The sequence below is a fragment of the Nuphar pumila genome, chromosome 6 (genome assembly GCF_984573655.1).
Source record: "Nuphar pumila chromosome 6, dmNupPumi1.hap1.1, whole genome shotgun sequence".
In the NCBI taxonomy this organism is placed as follows: domain Eukaryota; kingdom Viridiplantae; phylum Streptophyta; class Magnoliopsida; order Nymphaeales; family Nymphaeaceae; genus Nuphar; species Nuphar pumila.
Genome location: NC_143254.1, coordinates 57,570,571 through 57,594,960, shown reverse-complemented (window position 1 = coordinate 57,594,960; position 24,390 = coordinate 57,570,571). Strand labels below are relative to the sequence as shown.

The window sequence follows — 24,390 nt, the reverse complement described above, 5'->3', positions numbered from 1 at the left end:
GAGTACAAAGGCTAGAATGGATATTTCAAGCATAGAACTTTTTTAGATGCAGAGCATTGATTGTGGCGCCCCAAACCCCGACCTTGGAAAAACTTGGGATTTCCATGATTTTTTTTTTGAAAAGTTTAAGCAGAAAATCATCGGAAAGCAAGCGTGGAAAAACAACAAAGCCGAGAGTCTGAGCGGCCGCCACAGATAAAGAACAGTGTAACCAAAAAAAGGTAACTACGAAGTAAAGAGGGAAAACACCCCAATAGTCTTAAAGAATTTACAGATAATAAGTACAAAAGGTACAAAATAGGGAGTACATCCCATCAACAACCAAAAACCCAAAAACCCAAAAACCACCAGGTACAGGAACTGCAAGTCAAGTGTGTGGGTCCTCTGAGCCTCCACCTTGTATCATCGCATCCACACTTATATTTGTTCGTCACCTACATCCCCATAAAACAGGGTCAATCCTCTTGCGAGGTGGTGAAGAAACAACCACAAGCAGGCATATATATATCATGTATGCAGGAAAGCAGGAAAAGCTAACAAGTGTGAGTGCCTGTGTCAGGTGAGTGCAAAGTGACAAGTACTAGTCAACAGGCTACAGTAGCAAGGTAAACAAGTAGCAAAAAAACGACAAACTGAGCAGCAAGTAACTAGAGAAGCAACAGTAACTGTAAGGCAAGTGCTCAAGGTAGTAACAACTGTAACCAGTGCTGAACAGCAAGTAACCAAGTAACAGCTGAAGTAAGTAAAGCAACTGGAGTGAAGTCCACATAACAAGTAAAGTGACAACTACAGTAAGTCAATTGTTTGGTTAGTTTTTAAGTTCTTCTGATTACTCCTTCGGGTACGCGAAGGAAACCTCACATTCTGTGAGACATGCACCTTATTCAAATTATAGTGTGGTAACCGGGGAAGCTACAGACCGAGTCAACCTTATGCGAGCAGCACACGGCTAGGAGAAAACACTCGCAAAGGCAAAGATTGCAATCCATACTACTGCAGTAATGAGGCCCTAAGAAGGTAACCTCGACCTCCCTGACTCTGAGTGACTGGAGGCCAAAGAAACGCTACAGCTCCTGTCAAAACACGTGTCGTAGTAACAACAAGTCACTTAGGGTTGTACCATCCACCCTCTCCCAAGGTGAACCATTTTGTAAATGGGGCGAAGCAGGTTTATCTTTCTTACGGCTCAAGTTCAATCATACCTCACAACGAGGAATCTGCCTCGTGGTCCCTGTAGAGTACGCAAAACGAGGACTTGGCCTGCCCATCCACGTGCTCAGCCTCACACGGCCAACGGAACAATCAAAACACCATATTATTTTATCTTTTATTAGGGTATATCATACATGAGTCCACACAACACAAGGGTCACTGCCCAAAGACTCCAACTGAGCCCACAACAAGTCATTTCAATATTCATACCCTATGGTGTTCCATTTTCTCTCTTTTCGTAAGTGCACCTAATGCGCTTACTGATGCCTCAGAAATGTACCTCCTCCAGGTACGTACTACTCACAACTGTGTCAAGATGTGCCAAGTGCAAAGTGTAAGAGTATCACAATTTCTATCTTTTGCACAAATGTAACCACAGAGACATTAAATGATATTTAAACTGCACTATATTACGCATTTCAGTGTTATGATTGCATTTATCAACATTTTCATACTCAAGGGTCGAAATTGAATTTAACCCATCATCCTGTCTAATGGGAATAACATTGGTTTCCCCTAAGGAGAATCGTTGCTCTTGTACGGAAGATGCAACTGCGACCCAAAGGACCATTACACGTGGTTCAACGCACTTACATGTTTATGGTGAAATCTGAGATATTCCCGTCTTATGGGAACACATTAGCTATTTCCACGGTATGGGGAGCCACGCCTGCGGTCCCGAAACAAACCGTTTGTCAAAATGAACGTAGGACAACACTAATCGATTCGAAGTGTAACATCATCAAGAGAAATGTTTGGGCGGGACACAAGAGTGTCGCATGTCCATTCGGTCATGCTGAAACAATCATCATGTATTCTGGTATACCAGTGTGTATATACCTATACCTATGTACATACGTACATATATCCATTCACACTCAAGTACATATAGATAACCTATATATACATATATATTGAACTCGATAAAACCCAAGGCATGTATACTTATGCCAAAACCCTAAACGACTAACATAAGGGTGCAGGGCAAGTCAAAGGCTAACCTGGACCTACTAAGGTTAAATTCGAAGTAGGTACGGACTGATCCTAATAGGGAAGAGGGTTAACAGCCATGATGGTGGCATAACGGGGCTGCAAGTGTGCCAACCTGCCGATCCACACACTCACTGCCAAAACTCCAGCTATTACGATGGTCTGGTCCTACGGGTCAGACTGTCATACTAACACAAGGGTTCTAGTCCGACTCTTAGTGTGGACCAGACTGTCGAAGGGTCTGGATTGAGAAGGAGTCAAGCTGCCAACAAGTGCAACCGCGGCTAGACCAAAAATTGCGGGGCACGAGGGAGCTAGACACACGGGAAGGGACTGGTCCACCGGACCCTACTGCCCCTATCACAAGCAGGTATGAACTACTCGGTTTAGTCCTGGACCCACAAAAGGGTCGACACACAACCCGGGTGCCCAGCACCTTGCAGCTAGCACCTGGCTCTATCGCGGGCGAGCCGCGGCTAGCAATGGGTTCTAGCAAGGCTAGCGAGGGGTTCAGGTCTGAACCTCGGTTCAGATCTGCTCCCACAAATGCTAAAACAAAGACTAAGGGTGCACAGCACCAGTGCGGTGTGCACCCAACTCCAGCCAAGGGAAACAGCCGAACTGGGCTCACGCGCACTATAGGTCTGGACTAGGCTATGGTGCTGGTCTGAACTAAACCAAAAGAAAAAGCACAAAGTGCATCGGACAACCCTGACACGGGAAGAACAAAGAACTAGAAGCTCAGGTTACATAGGCTAGGCACGCGGCTAACCGAAAGGCGCCCAGCTCCAACTAAAATGAAAATGATTCGACAAGGGGTTTGGTCCACTGGACCAGACCGAGCCATCCTATAAGCGTGAACCAGAGCCCAAGGGCTCGGTTCACAATAGCAAATGGAGTACTAGGCACACACCCAAGGCCGACCCAGCCAGCTCCACCACTCAGGTCTAATAAGCTGGAACAAATAAAAAAAAAAGAAGGATTGAAACGCAATAGCTGCCGGCGGCCTGGCCTTCCCACATCCTAAAGGGATTGGTCACGCCATGACCCATGGCCAAGCGCTCGGCTGCAACACCAGTCCCAATGTGCTGGGACTGGGTTGAGCCAAAACCCAGAAAAAAAAAGAAAGAAAGAAGGACAGAACAACAAAGGAAATAGAGTATGTCGTCGGCTGGAGCACATCACTCGGCACTCCAACTCTCAAGGATGGAGAACCAACGGATTGGGTGTAAGCTGGACAAGCCCAGCTCAGTCAAGCACACCCCTAAAACGAAAATGCCATGATTCTAACAAAAAAAAGCAAATCGTGACAGCATCTTGTAAACACCCCAAATTTTCCTCATCTATTCTTAAAAATCCCTCCTCGTGTAGTGCCAACCCTGTAGGTCAGTGTAGGAGTCAAACCCTGAGTCAGTTTCAAAAAATCAACATTTTACCCATTTTTATTAGGAAAATTACCATTTTACCCCTAGGTCATCCCGAACCCTAGTCAGTCGGAGTCAACTAAGCTCATTGGTCAGTTCAGGACAGTTAAAATATCAGTCATCTCAAGCTCATCTGAGCTCACAATGAACATACCATTTTCATTTCTGACCATTCCTGCCAAAATGGGATCATTTCTTCAAAAATGAGCTCATTTCTCACTCGAATCCAAGCCAATTGTCTCCAAGTCAGTCATTCCCAGTCAGTCATGTTCCCCAGAGTCTAACTTGAGCTCACCAGGAGTTCAAGTGCTCCAATTTCAGTTCAAAACCATTTCTAAGTGTTTAGGAGCCCATTTTAGTCCATTTCAGCTCTTTCAGCTGAAATTGAGCCGAGTTCAGTCAGTTGAGTTAGTGTTTGAGACTTGATTTTAGTTCATCTCAGTATTACTGTAACGCCCCGGATTTTCAAAACAAAGCTAAGTTAAAATTTTCATGAATTTCTTTTTTTTTTTCTTTGCAGCGGAACTTAGAAAAGCTTTTAGCAGCGGAATAAGACGATAATGAGTCGTCGGTTTTAGAAAACTCCGAGCACGTTGCAGGTATGTGGCCAAGCAATTCATTGACCACCAAGGTGTTCCATTTTATCGAAAACTCATGTTTATTACAACACTACTGCCTAGAAAAGCAGTGTAGGTTCAATAAAAGGAAGCAGTACAACTCTGTCTAGAGAAACCCTGGAACTCGATGCCGCCTTGCTCCGCATATCGCCACGCAGGTCCAACACCTGAAATCCCCATAAAACGGGGTCAGAACCACTGATGGTCTGGTAAGTATGCAGTCATACATCCATTTAACTCAAATACAATAATGACCACTCAGGGTCGCAATGCGCAATAACGACGCTCAAGCCTCCAAGACTTAGCGTATATCGCAAGAGCCTCCTCAGGGCTATGAGTTGAACATCCGCTCGAGTCCTCATGACTTAGAGCAAGCCTTTTCAATAGCTGTGATTTGAATAGCCGCATAAGTCTCCACGACTTAGCCATGACCTCTTTCGGGTCTCAATGTGATGTCTAGCTCAAGTCTTCATACTTGGCACATCCGTATCCCACGCATCTAAGGACAACTCCTCGAGCTTCGCTTAGTCGTGCGGATACAACACGGGTCTTTGCCCAGTCGGTCCAGTAGTATACCGAACATGACACCTTCACAAAGGTTATGCAGGACTGACTCAACACGTCATCCACTCATACATTCAAAGCATCGCTGAACCTAGAACTAATGCATTGTTTCGATAATTAACCGCTCCCGCCTTTGGTACGCAGGTAGAGCTATTGTCCGGGCATCAACGCGACGTTCTGGGGGTTGATTATTCTATGTATTTTAGATACCCCAGAGGCCTGTTGACCCTATCCATAGTAGGGCAGTGTGTTTCAACTGGGAGAATCCTACTAGGCCCATATTCGGATGCATCCTCTACTTGCAGTAGTTGGGTTCAATCCTTAGATCTTAAGGATAACCACGACCCCAAAACCCATGAGTGACTGAGGCCATCGTGGACTCTATCAGGTCCAAAGTAAAATACATGTCACTCAAGGCTGTACCATCACTGTCATTCCACAGTGAGCATAATTCCTGAAGGGGTCTGCCAGTCTTACAATTACTTGGACAGAATCTGCATGCCATTTAGGCAGCCCGTGCTTTCAGCACTACGGGAGTATGTACCCGACCCCATTCAGTCTTCCCCAACACAGTCATTACTGAGGGGGTACCCCTAACACGATCTTCAACCGCGGGGTATGTGCGACCTTAAGTCTTATTCATATGCATGCAGAACACCGCTCTTTGGCACTTCGGCCACCACGAGCATCACACCTCTTTGGGTGGAAACAACACACTCTGGCTCTTCGGCCCTTACGAGTCTGGTTGTGTAACCGTTCTCAATGAGCATGCATATGACTCGATCTAAATAGATCGGCTACTCGGCGTATTTTTACGCAACGAGTCCAAACCTAGCCAAGGCGCAACCTCTACTCTGGCTCAGCAGCCCTTACGAGCAAGGTGCCCTTGCAGGCACAAGGATACGAGCCGATCTGGCATCGTTCCATCAACGAACATCATTATGCCGTTCCATTGGTTCCGGCAGCTCTTCTGCCAACCATTTCGTCAGCACCTCCCCTGCTCTACCGGCAGTGGTGCGACGAACCCTTCTACGTTGTAGAGGGCAAACCATGAACTGGGTAGCACTCTGCTATATGTCAGAGTATCCTGCTACGTTCTTTCTGAGCTATTCATAGCTTCTTCAGAAATTTCAGCAGCACTTCCTCTCTTTTACGGAGAAAAGCGTGCGTTTCTTTTATCCATTTCAGCGGCATCTCCCCTCTTTGGTAGGAAATCGCCACGCTTAATTCGGGAAATGGATGCGCACCGTTGTGCGTACTTTGCATCCATCAAGGTTGCAGGAACCCTTGGCCATAGCCAGGCCATACGAAATTGACTTAGTCATTACGTAAAGAGCATTTTGCTAAAAACCGAAGCCTTTCCAATAGGGGCTTCATTCGTCAAGCAGAATCTTGAACGAGGAGCGGTCAAGGAATCGCATGGGCGATTTGGAGTTTGATCTCCATTTGAACGCTCATTTATGCGCTATATATGTAGTATAAGCAGAAGCCTGTGCTTTATACAGCGGCGGCGTAAAGAAATGCATATACTATTGTTCAGGGTGTGTAACTGAACGAAATATTCTACATATATAACAAAGCAGAAGCCTTGGCATCGTTCGACGCGACGGCGTAAGTAAAGACATTGCAGAAAGCAGGAGCCTTGGCATCGTTCGACGCGACGGCGTAAGTAAATGCATAATCGGAAGTGCAGAAAACAGGGAGCCTTGGCATCATACGACGCGACGGCAAAGGTAAATTACATAGCCTGTGCGATATAAGACGCGTCGGCAGAATCAGCAGATATACACCTAGATCCGCATCCAACGATAGTTACGAGGCGAGCGGGTGAACACCGAAGTGTCCTAAAGGGCTCAACCAAGAACTAAAGCGAGATACCATTTTGAAGAACGCATATACTGCGTGTTTGAACATAGATATATCCGACGATAGTTACGAGGCGAGCGCGTGAACACCGAAGCGTCCTAGAGGGCTCAACCAAGAACGAAAGCAAGATACTACTTCAGAAAGTATATTCTATATACAAACAATCAACTACTTGAGAGAGATGGATCAACGAAGCGAACTTACTTCAAATCGTGGAAGAAACGGCTCCGGGTTGCTTCTTTGGGTTCGAGCCTTCCTTCGAGAGGTCAGACTAAGTCAGATGAAGCTGACTTAGTTGAGAAAGAGGGAGAGTAGGTCAAGCTACTCAACCTAAGTGGTTTGAACCAAACAGGGTTCGATCCAAGTCAACTGGGTTCAGCAGGTTCGAACTCAGCTCAAGTAGGCTAAGTCTGGGTTCAGAAATCCAAACCGGAATCTGGACCAAAACGGACTTTGACTTTGACTTTAAACCCAACTAGGTTCAAGTCAAGTCAACTAGGTTTGGACTAGGTCAAGTGGGTTCAGACCCAGGTCAGGTGAGCTAGGACCAGGTCAGGCAGGCTCAGACCAGGTCAGGTGGGTTCAGGCCAGGTCAGGTGGGCTCAGACTCACTTGGGCTCACTAGGGGAGGTTTAGGAGAGAGAGAGAAGGCAAGAGAGAGAGGGGGGGTCGAAATTATGAGAAGAGAGAGAGTGGGGAGGGCTATTTATAGCCCAAGCCCACCTCCTCTTGGGTTTTTCCATGCCCCTTTTACCCCTGAGCTATATTTTAATTCCTGAAGGTTCCTTTTGAGGTGGGGCCCACAAGATATTTCCATAGGATATTTTGTGGGTCCCACAAGATATTTTCTGAGGAATATTTCTGTGGGTCCCACCAATATTTCCGTGGGTCCCGCAAGAATTTCGGGTTTCCGGCGATTTTTTCCGAAAAATTCTGAGTACGCCATTTTCTTCGTATTGACGTAACTAAGAAAGTTGGCTCGTACGAATCTATTGATTTCGTTTAGTTAGGAAGTTATGGCTTCCAGAGCGTTTGAGCATATATTCGCAATTCGACGAATATCCTAAGTATAACTGGCTCGTACAAATCGATCTGATTCGTATTTCGGGTTCAGATGCTATTTTTACTTGAAAATGCCTCGTGAATTTCTTCAGAAAGATACTGAAAAATTGCGGGTCTTACATCATTACCCCCTTAAAGGAATTTCGTCCGCGAAATTCAGTTAAGTGTATTAAGTGCGTAACTCGGGATATTTCTCCCATATGTTAGATTCATAATGTTATTCACTTAGTTCAACATCATATTTATTTCAATCATAACCTCATATCATGATTCTCGATCAATTGAGGTATGCTTCTCATATCTGAGTTCAAATTATGCTACAACCACGATAGTTTTGTTGAATCAATGTTCTTCCAACCGGCTATCTAACATAGCCATCTTGTGTAACTATTTCATACACACAAATCATTCTTCTAGAGATTAACCATATTGGAATAAGTCCCCTGTCAGACTACCTGGTATTGGAAACGTACCTCCTCACAGGTTCGCCCTCGTCAGACTTACCTGATATTGGATCAGTACACCCTCACAGAATCATACTAACCAAGCTACTGGTTTTGGAACATATACACTCACACGGAGCTGTATACCCTCACAGGCTCGCTCTGGCTAGACGATCTGATCTTGAATATGTAAAACCTCACAGGACTCTCTTCTTGGGAACAATTCCTCGATGGTTTATTTTATTAAGTGACTTTTATCGTTCTAATTACGCAAACTTAATTTCTCAATCATGGGGTCTATAGCCATCAACCTTTGGGCATAAGCACTTAAGATTTTATTTTGACAAATCCAAAATTTCTTTAGAGAGCAAGGATACATATCGATCCAGATGACCGTACACAAGGTCATAAGCCACTTGTCTCAAGTATTCATTGGATCTTGTCTTTCAATCGCTTTTTACCCATTACAACTCTATCTATCAAGGTATCCAGATTCCTTGATATGGTCATCATTCGTGAGTTGTTCGGCTGTCACCGCATAGACACGACCTGCCACAGGTTTCTGCTCTATTCTGGATAGTGGCAGTCGTTGTTGTTGTATTTGTTGAGAGGGTCCTCCAGATCCCATATTTCTTCGTTGAAGATCTGAGGCCTTCTTGCGGCATTCGCTTACACGATGCCCTGGTTTGCCGCAATACAGGCAACCTCCCGTATCGCGAGGACAAACCCCCCCGGGATGATCTGAGCTACACCTTGGGCATCGAAAATTAGACTGTTGGTAGAGCTGATTGGCTTCTACCATCTGTAATGGCTGCTTGGTCGGTGGAGTAAAGTTGTTCTCTCGAAAATCCCTCTTATAAAAAGCTGGTCGTGATTCCTGGCCACCGGGAAACGTACTCTTATTGTTCCGACCATCAACTATGGGCATCTTTGCTATGATCACCTTAGATCGCGCCCAATCCTCGCTAATCTTTGAAGATGCTGCCACAGCAGCTTGAAAAGTCGAGGGCATGCTTGTTATCACACGAGATCGCAATCCTCCTTGCAATCCATTTATATATTTATCGGCCCTCTCTTGGTCAGTATCGAATAACTGAGAGCAGTACCGCTCAAGGTTCTGAAACTTGGTAGTATAGTCGATAAGACTCATACCACCCTGCTCTAGTTCCAGAAACTCCATCTTTTTCTTATTTCTGGAGTGCAACGGAAAGTAGTTATCCAAGAAAGTTCTCCGAAAGTCAGTCCAAGGAATGACTTCGACTTGTGAGAACTGGATAAGCTTAGTGGTATCCCACCACTTTCGTGCATTATCCTTCAGCCTATATGTGCCGAAGTTAGTCTTTCTATCCTCTGGTACTCCCAATACCAGGAATGCCCGCTCTGTTTCCTCGATCCAGCTTTCTGCAAGCTCTGGATCGGCACTGCCAACGAAAACAGGTGGGTCGAGTTTGAGGAACCTTTCATATGTTATTCCTCCAAGGTTCTCATTGCGAGGTGGGGCTGGTGCTTGCCTTGATTCACGAATGGCAGACACAAGCCTGTTGAGTGTCTCCAGCAGGAAGCCCTGCGTATGGGACTCCTCGCTCGGCATGGTTCTCCTCGTCCTAGGAGCCATTTTATCTATTCACACAAATACACCCAAATTAGAGAAAGTATAAGATTTATACTTACAGTGCGATACCGCAAACATGACGGATCTTGAACCAGGTTTCTCAGACTCATACTTTGATACCAATTCTGTAACGCCCCGGATTTTCAAAACAAAGCTAAGTTAAAATTTTCATGAATTTCTTTTTTTTTTTCTTTGCAGCGGAACTTAGAAAAGCTTTTAGCAGCGGAATAAGACGATAATGAGTCGTCGGTTTTAGAAAACTCCGAGCACGTTGCAGGTATGTGGCCAAGCAATTCATTGACCACCAAGGTGTTCCATTTTATCGAAAACTCATGTTTATTACAACACTACTGCCTAGAAAAGCAGTGTAGGTTCAATAAAAGGAAGCAGTACAACTCTGTCTAGAGAAACCCTGGAACTCGATGCCGCCTTGCTCCGCATATCGCCACGCAGGTCCAACACCTGAAATCCCCATAAAACGGGGTCAGAACCACTGATGGTCTGGTAAGTATGCAGTCATACATCCATTTAACTCAAATACAATAATGACCACTCAGGGTCGCAATGCGCAATAACGACGCTCAAGCCTCCAAGACTTAGCGTATATCGCAAGAGCCTCCTCAGGGCTATGAGTTGAACATCCGCTCGAGTCCTCATGACTTAGAGCAAGCCTTTTCAATAGCTGTGATTTGAATAGCCGCATAAGTCTCCACGACTTAGCCATGACCTCTTTCGGGTCTCAAAGTGATGTCTAGCTCAAGTCTTCATACTTGGCACATCCGTATCCCACGCATCTAAGGACAACTCCTCGAGCTTCGTTTAGTCGTGCGGATACAACACGGGTCTTTGCCCAGTCGGTCCAGTAGTATACCGAACATGACACCTTCACAAAGGTTATGCAGGACTGACTCAACACGTCATCCACTCATACATTCAAAGCATCGCTGAACCTAGAACTAATGCATTGTTTCGATAATTAACCGCTCCCGCCTTTGGTACGCAGGTAGAGCTATTGTCCGAACATCAACGCGACGTTCTGGGGGTTGATTATTCTATGTATTTTAGATACCCCAGAGGCCTGTTGACCCTATCCATAGTAGGGCAGTGTGTTTCAACTGGGAGAATCCTACTAGGCCCATATTCGGATGCATCCTCTACTTGCAGTAGTTGGGTTCAATCCTTAGATCTTAAGGATAACCACGACCCCAAAACCCATGAGTGACTGAGGCCATCGTGGACTCTATCAGGTCCAAAGTAAAATACATGTCACTCAAGGCTGTACCATCACTGTCATTCCACAGTGAGCATAATTCCTGAAGGGGTCTGCCAGTCTTACAATTACTTGGACAGAATCTGCATGCCATTTAGGCAGCCCGTGCTTTCAGCACTACGGGAGTATGTACCCGACCCCATTCAGTCTTCCCCAACACAGTCATTACTGAGGGGGTACCCCTAACACGATCTTCAACCGCGGGGTATGTGCGACCTTAAGTCTTATTCATATGCATGCAGAACACCGCTCTTTGGCACTTCGGCCACCACGAGCATCACACCTCTTTGGGTGGAAACAACACACTCTGGCTCTTCGGCCCTTACGAGTCTGGTTGTGTAACCGTTCTCAATGAGCATGCATATGACTCGATCTAAATAGATCGGCTACTCGGCGTATTTTTACGCAACGAGTCCAAACCTAGCCAAGGCGCAACCTCTACTCTGGCTCAGCAGCCCTTACGAGCAAGGTGCCCTTGCAGGCACAAGGATACGAGCCGATCTGGCATCGTTCCATCAACGAACATCATTATGCCGTTCCATTGGTTCCGGCAGCTCTTCTGCCAACCATTTCGTCAGCACCTCCCCTGCTCTACCGGCAGTGGTGCGACGAACCCTTCTACGTTGTAGAGGGCAAACCATGAACTGGGTAGCACTCTGCTATATGTCAGAGTATCCTGCTACGTTCTTTCTGAGCTATTCATAGCTTCTTCAGAAATTTCAGCAGCACTTCCTCTCTTTTACGGAGAAAAGCGTGCGTTTCTTTTATCCATTTCAGCGGCATCTCCCCTCTTTGGTAGGAAATCGCCACGCTTAATTCGGGAAATGGATGCGCACCGTTGTGCGTACTTTGCATCCATCAAGGTTGCAGGAACCCTTGGCCATAGCCAGGCCATACGAAATTGACTTAGTCATTACGTAAAGAGCATTTTGCTAAAAACCGAAGCCTTTCCAATAGGGGCTTCATTCGTCAAGCAGAATCTTGAACGAGGAGCGGTCAAGGAATCGCATGGGCGATTTGGAGTTTGATCTCCATTTGAACGCTCATTTATGCGCTATATATGTAGTATAAGCAGAAGCCTGTGCTTTATACAGCGGCGGCGTAAAGAAATGCATATACTATTGTTCAGGGTGTGTAACTGAACGAAATATTCTACATATATAACAAAGCAGAAGCCTTGGCATCGTTCGACGCGACGGCGTAAGTAAAGACATTGCAGAAAGCAGGAGCCTTGGCATCGTTCGACGCGACGGCGTAAGTAAATGCATAATCGGAAGTGCAGAAAACAGGGAGCCTTGGCATCATACGACGCGACGGCAAAGGTAAATTACATAGCCTGTGCGATATAAGACGCGTCGGCAGAATCAGCAGATATACACCTAGATCCGCATCCAACGATAGTTACGAGGCGAGCGGGTGAACACCGAAGTGTCCTAAAGGGCTCAACCAAGAACTAAAGCGAGATACCATTTTGAAGAACGCATATACTGCGTGTTTGAACATAGATATATCCGACGATAGTTACGAGGCGAGCGCGTGAACACCGAAGCGTCCTAGAGGGCTCAACCAAGAACGAAAGCAAGATACTACTTCAGAAAGTATATTCTATATACAAACAATCAACTACTTGAGAGAGATGGATCAACGAAGCGAACTTACTTCAAATCGTGGAAGAAACGGCTCCGGGTTGCTTCTTTGGCTTCGAGCCTTCCTTCGAGAGGTCAGACTAAGTCAGATGAAGCTGACTTAGTTGAGAAAGAGGGAGAGTAGGTCAAGCTACTCAACCTAAGTGGTTTGAACCAAACAGGGTTCGATCCAAGTCAACTGGGTTCAGCAGGTTCGAACTCAGCTCAAGTAGGCTAAGTCTGGGTTCAGAAATCCAAACCGGAATCTGGACCAAAACGGACTTTGACTTTGACTTTAAACCCAACTAGGTTCAAGTCAAGTCAACTAGGTTTGGACTAGGTCAAGTGGGTTCAGACCCAGGTCAGGTGAGCTAGGACCAGGTCAGGCAGGCTCAGACCAGGTCAGGTGGGTTCAGGCCAGGTCAGGTGGGCTCAGACTCACTTGGGCTCACTAGGGGAGGTTTAGGAGAGAGAGAGAAGGCAAGAGAGAGAGGGGGGGTCGAAATTATGAGAAGAGAGAGAGTGGGGAGGGCTATTTATAGCCCAAGCCCACCTCCTCTTGGGTTTTTCCATGCCCCTTTTACCCCTGAGCTATATTTTAATTCCTGGAGGTTCCTTTTGAGGTGGGGCCCACAAGATATTTCCATAGGATATTTTGTGGGTCCCACAAGATATTTTCTGAGGAATATTTCTGTGGGTCCCACCAATATTTCCGTGGGTCCCGCAAGAATTTCGGGTTTCCGGCGATTTTTTCCGAAAAATTCTGAGTACGCCATTTTCTTCGTATTGACGTAACTAAGAAAGTTGGCTCATACGAATCTATTGATTTCGTTTAGTTAGGAAGTTATGGCTTCCAGAGCGTTTGAGCATATATTCGCAATTCGACGAATATCCTAAGTATAACTGGCTCGTACAAATCGATCTGATTCGTATTTCGGGTTCAGATGCTATTTTTACTTGAAAATGCCTCGTGAATTTCTTCAGAAAGATACTGAAAAATTGCGGGTCTTACATCATTACCCCCTTAAAGGAATTTCGTCCGCGAAATTCAGTTAAGTGTATTAAGTGCGTAACTCGGGATATTTCTCCCATATGTTAGATTCATAATGTTATTCACTTAGTTCAACATCATATTTATTTCAATCATAACCTCATATCATGATTCTCGATCAATTGAGGTATGCTTCTCATATCTGAGTTCAAATTATGCTACAACCACGATAGTTTTGTTGAATCAATGTTCTTCCAACCGGCTATCTAACATAGCCATCTTGTGTAACTATTTCATACACACAAATCATTCTTCTAGAGATTAACCATATTGGAATAAGTCCCCTGTCAGACTACCTGGTATTGGAAACGTACCTCCTCACAGGTTCGCCCTCGTCAGACTTACCTGATATTGGATCAGTACACCCTCACAGAATCATACTAACCAAGCTACTGGTTTTGGAACATATACACTCACACGTTGCTGTATACCCTCACAGGCTCGCTCTGGCTAGACGATCTGATCTTGAATATGTAAAACCTCACAGGACTCTCTTCTTGGGAACAATTCCTCGATGGTTTATTTTATTAAGTGACTTTTATCGTTCTAATTACGCAAACTTAATTTCTCAATCATGGGGTCTATAGCCATCAACCTTTGGGCATAAGCACTTAAGATTTTATTTTGACAAATCCAAAATTTCTTTAGAGAGCAAGGATACATATCGATCCAGATGACCGTACACAAGGTCATAAGCCACTTGTCTCAAGTATTCATTGGATCTTGTCTTTCAATCGCTTTTTACCCATTACAACTCTATCTATCAAGGTATCCAGATTCCTTGATATGGTCATCATTCGTGAGTTGTTCGGCTGTCACCGCATAGACACGACCTGCCACAGGTTTCTGCTCTATTCTGGATAGTGGCAGTCGTTGTTGTTGTATTTGTTGAGAGGGTCCTCCAGATCCCATATTTCTTCGTTGAAGATCTGAGGCCTTCTTGCGGCATTCGCTTACACGATGCCCTGGTTTGCCGCAATACAGGCAACCTCCCGTATCGCGAGGACAAACCCCCCCGGGATGATCTGAGCTACACCTTGGGCATCGAAAATTAGACTGTTGGTAGAGCTGATTGGCTTCTACCATCTGTAATGGCTGCTTGGTCGGTGGAGTAAAGTTGTTCTCTCGAAAATCCCTCTTATAAAAAGCTGGTCGTGATTCCTGGCCACCGGGAAACGTACTCTTATTGTTCCGACCATCAACTATGGGCCTCTTTGCTATGATCACCTTAGATCGCGCCCAATCCTCGCTAATCTTTGAAGATGCTGCCACAGCAGCTTGAAAAGTCGAGGGCATGCTTGTTATCACACGAGATCGCAATCCTCCTTGCAATCCATTTATATATTTATCGGCCCTCTCTTGGTCAGTATCGAATAACTGAGAGCAGTACCGCTCAAGGTTCTGAAACTTGGTAGTATAGTCGATAAGACTCATACCACCCTGCTCTAGTTCCAGAAACTCCATCTTTTTCTTATTTCTGGAGTGCAACGGAAAGTAGTTATCCAAGAAAGTTCTCCGAAAGTCAGTCCAAGGAATGACTTCGACTTGTGAGAACTGGATAAGCTTAGTGGTATCCCACCACTTTCGTGCATTATCCTTCAGCCTATATGTGCCGAAGTTAGTCTTTCTATCCTCTGGTACTCCCAATACCAGGAATGCCCGCTCTGTTTCCTCGATCCAGCTTTCTGCAAGCTCTGGATCGGCACTGCCAACGAAAACAGGTGGGTCGAGTTTGAGGAACCTTTCATATGTTATTCCTCCAAGGTTCTCATTGCGAGGTGGGGCTGGTGCTTGCCTTGATTCACGAATGGCAGACACAAGCCTGTTGAGTGTCTCCAGCAGGAAGCCCTGCGTATGGGACTCCTCGCTCGGCATGGTTCTCCTCGTCCTAGGAGCCATTTTATCTATTCACACAAATACACCCAAATTAGAGAAAGTATAAGATTTATACTTACAGTGCGATACCGCAAACATGACGGATCTTGAACCAGGTTTCTCAGACTCATGCTTTGATACCAATTCTGTAACGCTCCGGATTTTCAAAACAAAGCTAAGTTAAAATTTTCATGAATTTCTTTTTTTTTTTCTTTGCAGCGGAACTTAGAAAAGCTTTTAGCAGCGGAATAAGACGATAATGAGTCGTCGGTTTTAGAAAACTCCGAGCACGTTGCAGGTATGTGGCCAAGCAATTCATTGACCACCAAGGTGTTCCATTTTATCGAAAACTCATGTTTATTACAACACTACTGCCTAGAAAAGCAGTGTAGGTTCAATAAAAGGAAGCAGTACAACTCTGTCTAGAGAAACCCTGGAACTCGATGCCGCCTTGCTCCGCATATCGCCACGCAGGTCCAACACCTGAAATCCCCATAAAACGGGGTCAGAACCACTGATGGTCTGGTAAGTATGCAGTCATACATCCATTTAACTCAAATACAATAATGACCACTCAGGGTCGCAATGCGCAATAACGACGCTCAAGCCTCCAAGACTTAGCGTATATCGCAAGAGCCTCCTCAGGGCTATGAGTTGAACATCCGCTCGAGTCCTCATGACTTAGAGCAAGCCTTTTCAATAGCTGTGATTTGAATAGCCGCATAAGTCTCCACGACTTAGCCATGACCTCTTTCGGGTCTCAAAGTGATGTCTAGCTCAAGTCTTCATACTTGGCACATCCGTATCCCACGCATCTAAGGACAACTCCTCGAGCTTCGCTTAGTCGTGCGGATACAACACGGGTCTTTGCCCAGTCGGTCCAGTAGTATACCGAACATGACACCTTCACAAAGGTTATGCAGGACTGACTCAACACGTCATCCACTCATACATTCAAAGCATCGCTGAACCTAGAACTAATGCATTGTTTCGATAATTAACCGCTCCCGCCTTTGGTACGCAGGTAGAGCTATTGTCCGGGCATCAACGCGACGTTCTGGGGGTTGATTATTCTATGTATTTTAGATACCCCAGAGGCCTGTTGACCCTATCCATAGTAGGGCAGTGTGTTTCAACTGGGAGAATCCTACTAGGCCCATATTCGGATGCATCCTCTACTTGCAGTAGTTGGGTTCAATCCTTAGATCTTAAGGATAACCACGACCCCAAAACCCATGAGTGACTGAGGCCATCGTGGACTCTATCAGGTCCAAAGTAAAATACATGTCACTCAAGGCTGTACCATCACTGTCATTCCACAGTGAGCATAATTCCTGAAGGGGTCTGCCAGTCTTACAATTACTTGGACAGAATCTGCATGCCATTTAGGCAGCCCGTGCTTTCAACACTACGGGAGTATGTACCCGACCCCATTCAGTCTTCCCCAACACAGTCATTACTGAGGGGGTACCCCTAACACGATCTTCAACCGCGGGGTATGTGCGACCTTAAGTCTTATTCATATGCATGCAGAACACCGCTCTTTGGCACTTCGGCCACCACGAGCATCATACCTCTTTGGGTGGAAACAACACACTCTGGCTCTTCGGCCCTTACGAGTCTGGTTGTGTAACCGTTCTCAATGAGCATGCATATGACTCGATCTAAATAGATCGGCTACTCGGCGTATTTTTACGCAATGAGTCCAAACCTAGCCAAGGCGCAACCTCTACTCTGGCTCAGCAGCCCTTACGAGCAAGGTGCCCTTGCAGGCACAAGGATACGAGCCGATCTGGCATCGTTCCATCAACGAACATCATTATGCCGTTCCATTGGTTCCGGCAGCTCTTCTGCCAACCATTTCGTCAGCACCTCCCCTGCTCTACCGGCAGTGGTGCGACGAACCCTTCTACGTTGTAGAGGGCAAACCATGAACTGGGTAGCACTCTGCTATATGTCAGAGTATCCTGCTACGTTCTTTCTGAGCTATTCATAGCTTCTTCAGAAATTTCAGCAGCACTTCCTCTCTTTTACGGAGAAAAGCGTGCGTTTCTTTTATCCATTTCAGCGGCATCTCCCCTCTTTGGTAGGAAATCGCCACGCTTAATTCGGGAAATGGATGCGCACCGTTGTGCGTACTTTGCATCCATCAAGGTTGCAGGAACCCTTGGCCATAGCCAGGCCATACGAAATTGACTTAGTCATTACGTAAAGAGCATTTTGCTAAAAACCGAAGCCTTTCCAATAGGGGCTTCATTCGTCAAGCAGAATCTTGAACGAGGAGCGGTCAAGGAATCGCATGGGCGATTTGGAGTTTGATCTCCATTTGAACGCTCATTTATGCGCTATATATGTAGTATAAGCAGAAGCCTGTGCTTTATACAGCGGCGGCGTAAAGAAATGCATATACTATTGTTCAGGGTGTGTAACTGAACGAAATATTCTACATATATAACAAAGCAGAAGCCTTGGCATCGTTCGACGCGACGGCGTAAGTAAAGACATTGCAGAAAGCAGGAGCCTTGGCATCGTTCGACGCGACGGCGTAAGTAAATGCATAATCGGAAGTGCAGAAAACAGGGAGCCTTGGCATCATACGACGCGACGGCAAAGGTAAATTACATAGCCTGTGCGATATAAGACGCGTCGGCAGAATCAGCAGATATACACCTAGATCCGCATCCAACGATAGTTACGAGGCGAGCGGGTGAACACCGAAGTGTCCTAAAGGGCTCAACCAAGAACTAAAGCGAGATACCATTTTGAAGAACGCATATACTGCGTGTTTGAACATGGATATATCCGACGATAGTTACGAGGCGAGCGCGTGAACACCGAAGCGTCCTAGAGGGCTCAACCAAGAACTAAAGCAAGATACTACTTCAGAAAGTATATTCTATATACAAACAATCAACTACTTGAGAGAGATGGATCAACGAAGCGAACTTACTTCAAATCGTGGAAGAAACGGCTTCGGGTTGCTTCTTTGGCTTCGAGCCTTCCTTCGAGAGGTCAGACTAAGTCAGATGAAGCTGACTTAGTTGAGAAAGAGGGAGAGTAGGTCAAGCTACTCAACCTAAGTGGTTTGAACCAAACAGGGTTCGATCCAAGTCAACTGGGTTCAGCAGGTTCGAACTCAGCTCAAGTAGGCTAAGTCTGGGTTCAGAAATCCAAACCGGAATCTGGACCAAAATGGACTTTGACTTTGACTTTAAACCCAACTAGGTTCAAGTCAAGTCAACTAGGTTTAGACTAGGTCAAGTGGGTTCAGACCCAGGTCAGGTGAGCTAGGACCAGGTCAGGCAGGCTCAGACCAGGTCAGGTGGGTTCAGGCCAGGTCAGGTGGGCTCAGACTCACTTGGGCTCACTAGGGGAGGTTTAGGAGAGAGAGAGAAGGCAAGAGAGAGAGGGGGGGTCGAAATTATGAGAAGAGAGAGAGTGGGGAGGGCTATTTATAGCCCAAGCCCACCTCCTCTTGGGTTTTTCCATGCCCCTTTTACCCCTGAGCTATATTTTAATTCCTGGAGGTTCCTTTTGAGGTGGGGCCCACAAGATATTTCCATAGGATATTTTGTGGGTCCCACAAGATATTTTCTGAGGAATATTTCTGTGGGTCCCACCAATATTTCCGTGGGTCCCGCAAGAATTTCGGGTTTCCAGCGATTTTTTCCGAAAAATTCTGAGTACGCCATTTTCTTCGTATTGACGTAACTAAGAAAGTTGGCTCGTACGAATCTATTGATTTCGTTTAGTTAGGAAGTTATGGCTTCCAGAGCGTTTGAGCATATATTCGCAATTCGACGAATATCCTAAGTATAACTGGCTCGTACAAATCGATCTGATTCGTATTTCGGGTTCAGATGCTATTTTTACTTGAAAATGCCTCGTGAATTTCTTCAGAAAGATACTGAAAAATTGCGGGTCTTACAATTACTGACCTTTGTTTTAGCTCAAACCCAGTTCAGGTTCGTAATTCACTTCATTCCAATGACCATTCCATACCATTTCTCTAAAAATGGCAGCTTTTCTTGAAAATTCAGTTGGAAAGGTCAGTTGAGTCAGTGTCTGTTGAGTTCATTTGAGTTCTGAAACTCTAAAACCCAGCTCAATCCAGTTCATTTCAGTTGAATCCAGCTGAAACCCTAATTTTCAGTGTTACTCTAGCTTGGCAGAGCTCGAAAATCATTTCTTCAACCATTTTTGCAAATTTTGTCAATTTTAACACTTTTTGAACTGGTACAAGTGTCAATCGGGGTCTAACATCCAAAATTCTTCATTCAGGGTTAGCATTTCGCATAGCATTTCATGTCATTTCTCATCATTTCATATCATTTCTCAGCATTTCATAACATTTCATCACATTTCATTTCATTTTCGAAGTCCAGAACTCCAGCTTTATAAATTTCAATCCAGATTGAGTTTTAAAAGTTTTCATAAATCAATTTCAAACCTCGGGTTTCCAAAATTGACATTTTCACCCCGGGAGTCTAAATTTGGAAATATTTTCTCAAGAAAAATAATCTGGATTTCTTTCAAAATCAAATTTTCAAGTTTTACACTGGATTTGCTTCGCAATGAGCTATTGAACTTCAAAATCTGAGCTCGTTTCAAAAACTGCCAAAAATAGCTCATTTCGTTTGGAAATATTTTTTCGAGAAAAACAATCTGGATATCTTTCAAAATTACATTTTTAAATTCTACATTGGATTTGCTTTGCAACGGGGTATTGAACATCAAAATCTGAGCTCGTTTCAAAAACTGCCAAAAATAGCTCATTTTGTTTTAACATAGATTTGGAAGCATTTTCTCAACAAAAACAATTTGGATTTCTTCCAAAATTAAAATTTTTAAATTCTACATTGGATTTGCTTCGCAACGAGGTATTGAACTTCAAAATCCGAGCTCGTTTCAAAAACTGCAAAAAATAGCTCGTTTCATCTGGAAAGTTTCTGAAAAGACTATTTTACCCCTTTAATCATCAAAATGAATTTCAAAAGTGGAATTTGGACCCGCTCTGAGATGGCCCATCCATTTGCATTTTCTGTTTTAATTTATAAAAAAAGGAATTTTTTTTTTTTACCTTTTTCTTTATTTTTTTTTGTTTGTTTTAGTTTTTTTTTATTATTTTATTTTCCTAAGGTGGGACCCACAAGGGGGTCGACCACCCTAGCCCTCAATCCAGCCCATTTCCTTTCTTTCTTCCTCCATTTTCTTTTTATTTTTATTTTTATTTTTATTTTTTTACTTTCCATTTTTCTTTCTTTTCTTTCTTTTCTTTCTTTCTTCTTTCTTTTTCTTTCTTTCTTTCTTTCCTCCTTTCTTTCCTCTCCCAGCCACTCACGTATACCCTATCCAGCCCCTTCTCTTCCTCTTTCCCTCTCCTTTTCCTCCCTTTCTTTCCTTTTCTTTCTCCCCTCTTCTTTCCTTTTCCTTCCCTTCCTTCTTTCCCCTTTCTTCTTTACCTCCTTTCCATCTTTTTCAAAACCCAAATGGCTACAGCCAATTCACGTAGGCTGTTTCATGAGACAATATTAGAAACTTAGGTTTTGATTTTTATCAAAACCTAAGTTGTCATAAGAAAAAAAAAAAGAATGGCTGGCCCATTTTTCCCCTTAATGCACCTCTCTCTCTCTCTCTCTTTCTCTCCCTTGAACTCTCTCTTTCTCACCCCTTGGCTGCAGCTTCCAGCCATTGAAACAACACCCTTGCAACCCTCAGCAGCACCAACTAGAAGCCTCCACGCACAGCACCATTACAACCATCGATCACAGCATCTGCAGCCTTCTCCATTTGCTGCAGCAAGACCCCAAGCTATCCTTGGCTGCAACTCCCAGCCATTGAAGCCACCTCCAGAGCTCCTTTCTCCAGCCAACAGCCGGCCTCCACTTTGAAGCACCATCAACGTCTTCACCTCCAGCTCAGCCAGCTCCACCAGGGATCCACAACAGCCACCAGCTTGTAGCCACAGCAACCAGCACCTCCCTTCTCCAGCCACCTGCGTCAACCACACTTTGACAGCCACCTTCATCTCCCATTAACCCATTTTTTCATTAGAAACTTAGGTCTTTGGTTTTATCTTCCCTAAGTTATAACAAAAAGGGCACATACGGCTGTGAATCTTGACCTCTATCCTCAGCTCCCTCTCTCCTTCACAAGCTGCCATCCTCCAACAACTATAACATCTTCCAGCCACCTTGAAGCTCAGCAGCATCCTTTAGCCTCCTCCGGATCCAACCAGTTTCAAGCTTCGCAACATCAAAGGAAATCTTCAAGCAAATCCAATCACTTCCTTCAACAACTGCAGCCTTCTACCTTCACCACCAGTCCAGCACCATCAAGATACTGCTTGTAGCCCAACCTTCCTTGCAGCCTTGTTTCAGCCAGCCCTTTTCGTTGCAACAGACTCCTCCTCAAGGTGAGCCACTATTCTCTTGATTTGTGATTTCTATTAGCTATTAATAAAGCCCCTACGATGTTCATCCATGGAATCCGTGGATTGGGGGTCTTTGGATTTCCTTTTATATAAATGTCATGGAATCAAGTTAAAAGTCAGATTTGAAATCACATGAATGTTTCTTTCCTAGTTTTAAATCAAGTAGATGTGATAATCACCTTGTCTATTGAGGCTAGTGAAATAAGAGGTTCATCCACCGGTTGGATCGAATCTCTCATTTTAGAGCCAACATCAAAACGGAATCGTATCCCTGTCAACTTTTATTATTATTTTTTTTTTTTTTCATATTCCATGTAGGTTCATATTTAAGTATTGCATTTATTCTAGTCTCATTATTCATGTTGTTCATTTTGTATGGTTTTGGTTTGTATTTAATTTAGAATCTATAAGTTGTAGCCATAATACTATCATTATTTCATGTGCAAGTTATCATTCATAAATCTCAAAATTTTTAGGTTAATTAGGTTTACTTGTTAATTTTCTGCCGAAAATTTGATTCCCTTTGAATTTTATAGTCCCATTAAATAAATCCAAAACTGAGTTTGGATTTCGAACTCACTGGGAATTCTAGATCCATCTTTAGTAGACAAAAACCTCCGGCACTACCCTTGTGGAAGATTCAAATCATCCTTAAAAAATCACAGTGGATTTGTAATCAAATATACTGATGATCTGGAAATTTTGAAGTTTTTTTAGTTTGTTTTACTCTCTGAAAAAAATCGGATTTCCCAGACCCTTGGGAAAATCTCGATTTTCTTTTGTCAGGGTATAGACAGACCCTAATGCATCAAGTCCTCCCAATCCGTAGCCCGTATGCAAAAACTTTCAACATGAAAGTTGTTCCTAACATAATTTCCTGTCATTTCCCAAAATTTGGGAATTTTTTAATTTGTTTAATTATTTTTAACGGATTTTCTCTTTCTATCTAACAGATTCCAATATCCAGAAATCTCAGAGATTTAGGTCTCTGATAATAGTATGACCTTTTCCAAACCATAACCCGAATCCCAATGGTGTCAAAAGATAAAATCTTTATCTGTTTGTCAGGGACATTTTACCACAATTTCAGCCATTTTCCCATCCTTCTTACATTTTTCCCACATTTTCTACTGAAACCTGTCTGTTTCCGCTAAATCCTAGAGTCGCCGGATTCTGATCCGACTTTCCGGAGTGGCACAGCTCCGACCATAGGTAAAAACCAGAAAGTGTAAAAGGAAAAAATCCTTGACTTACTGTCCTCTGTCACCCCATAAAATTTGGGAATTTTTTATGGAAGTTTGATATCCTAAATCTCCTTTAGAATCAACATTTTAGGCAAAAATCACAAAATTTAGGGTTTTTATTTGAATTTCCATTTTTAAAAATACAAAAAAATAGATTTTCGAGCTCCATTATGTTTCTAGGGTTATTTTAGATGTCCATGCCAAATTTAGTTTAATTCCAAGTTCATTTGCTCCATGTGTTAGTTTATCTTTAAATTCAGAAGCGAAAATCAAGTTAAATTCGATATTTTATGATATTTTCGCCATGTTAGGGTTTTTATCATGTACATAAGCATGTAGAATCATAGTAGGGTTAATTTTAATCTCATTTGCATTTCATATTTTTCAATTTAGCAAAATTTATTTCAGAAAACCCTGGTTTCAAGGCCATAGTCTTGTTATCAGGGGTATTTTGGTCATTTTGACCTAAATTTCGAAATTTCAATTTCTAATTCTCCAAAATTTCATGCATATCATCATATTTTATCATATTATGTTTGATTTATTTCATTTGATTTTCAAAATTCCAAAATTTACAAAAAAATTCTTTCATAAAACCCTGATTTCAAGGTCATCAGGGGTATTTTGGTCATTTTGACCCCAATTTCGAATTTTCAAGTTTATTTTCAAAATATTTTCATTATTTTTCATGTTTATATCAAAGGGGGTATGATTCTGGGTTTATATCTGAATAATATCCGATAATTTTCTATATTTTTGGATAAATTCAGAAAAACCTACATTTTTGTGCTAACTTTGTTTTCTAGTTTTGCAGGAACATTCAAGAAGAAGACTTAGATTTTATTTTTTATTTCAATTCAATGTAACCTCAAATGTAATAATTTGGAATAAGAGTTACTTTTCTGCTTAGAATAGGGTTGCATTGCATATAGTTTAATTTATGCAAATTTCAATATGTGATGTATGATTCATGCACATTATTTCAAATTCACTATGGTTTACACGAATGGCACATGCACAAGCTCTTATGGAGTTTATAAACTCGGTGGGATTCGTATTTATGGCCATAGTCAGAATACGAAGAAAACCAAGATTTATGATC

The 24,390-nt window shown here is 43.6% G+C and overlaps 1 pseudogene; it reads right to left on the bottom strand.

Moving 5' to 3' along the window:
• Positions 1–680: 680 nt before the first annotated feature.
• LOC149834883 (uncharacterized) overlaps positions 681–24,390 on the bottom strand; it is a 41,404-nt pseudogene continuing 17,694 nt past the window's right edge.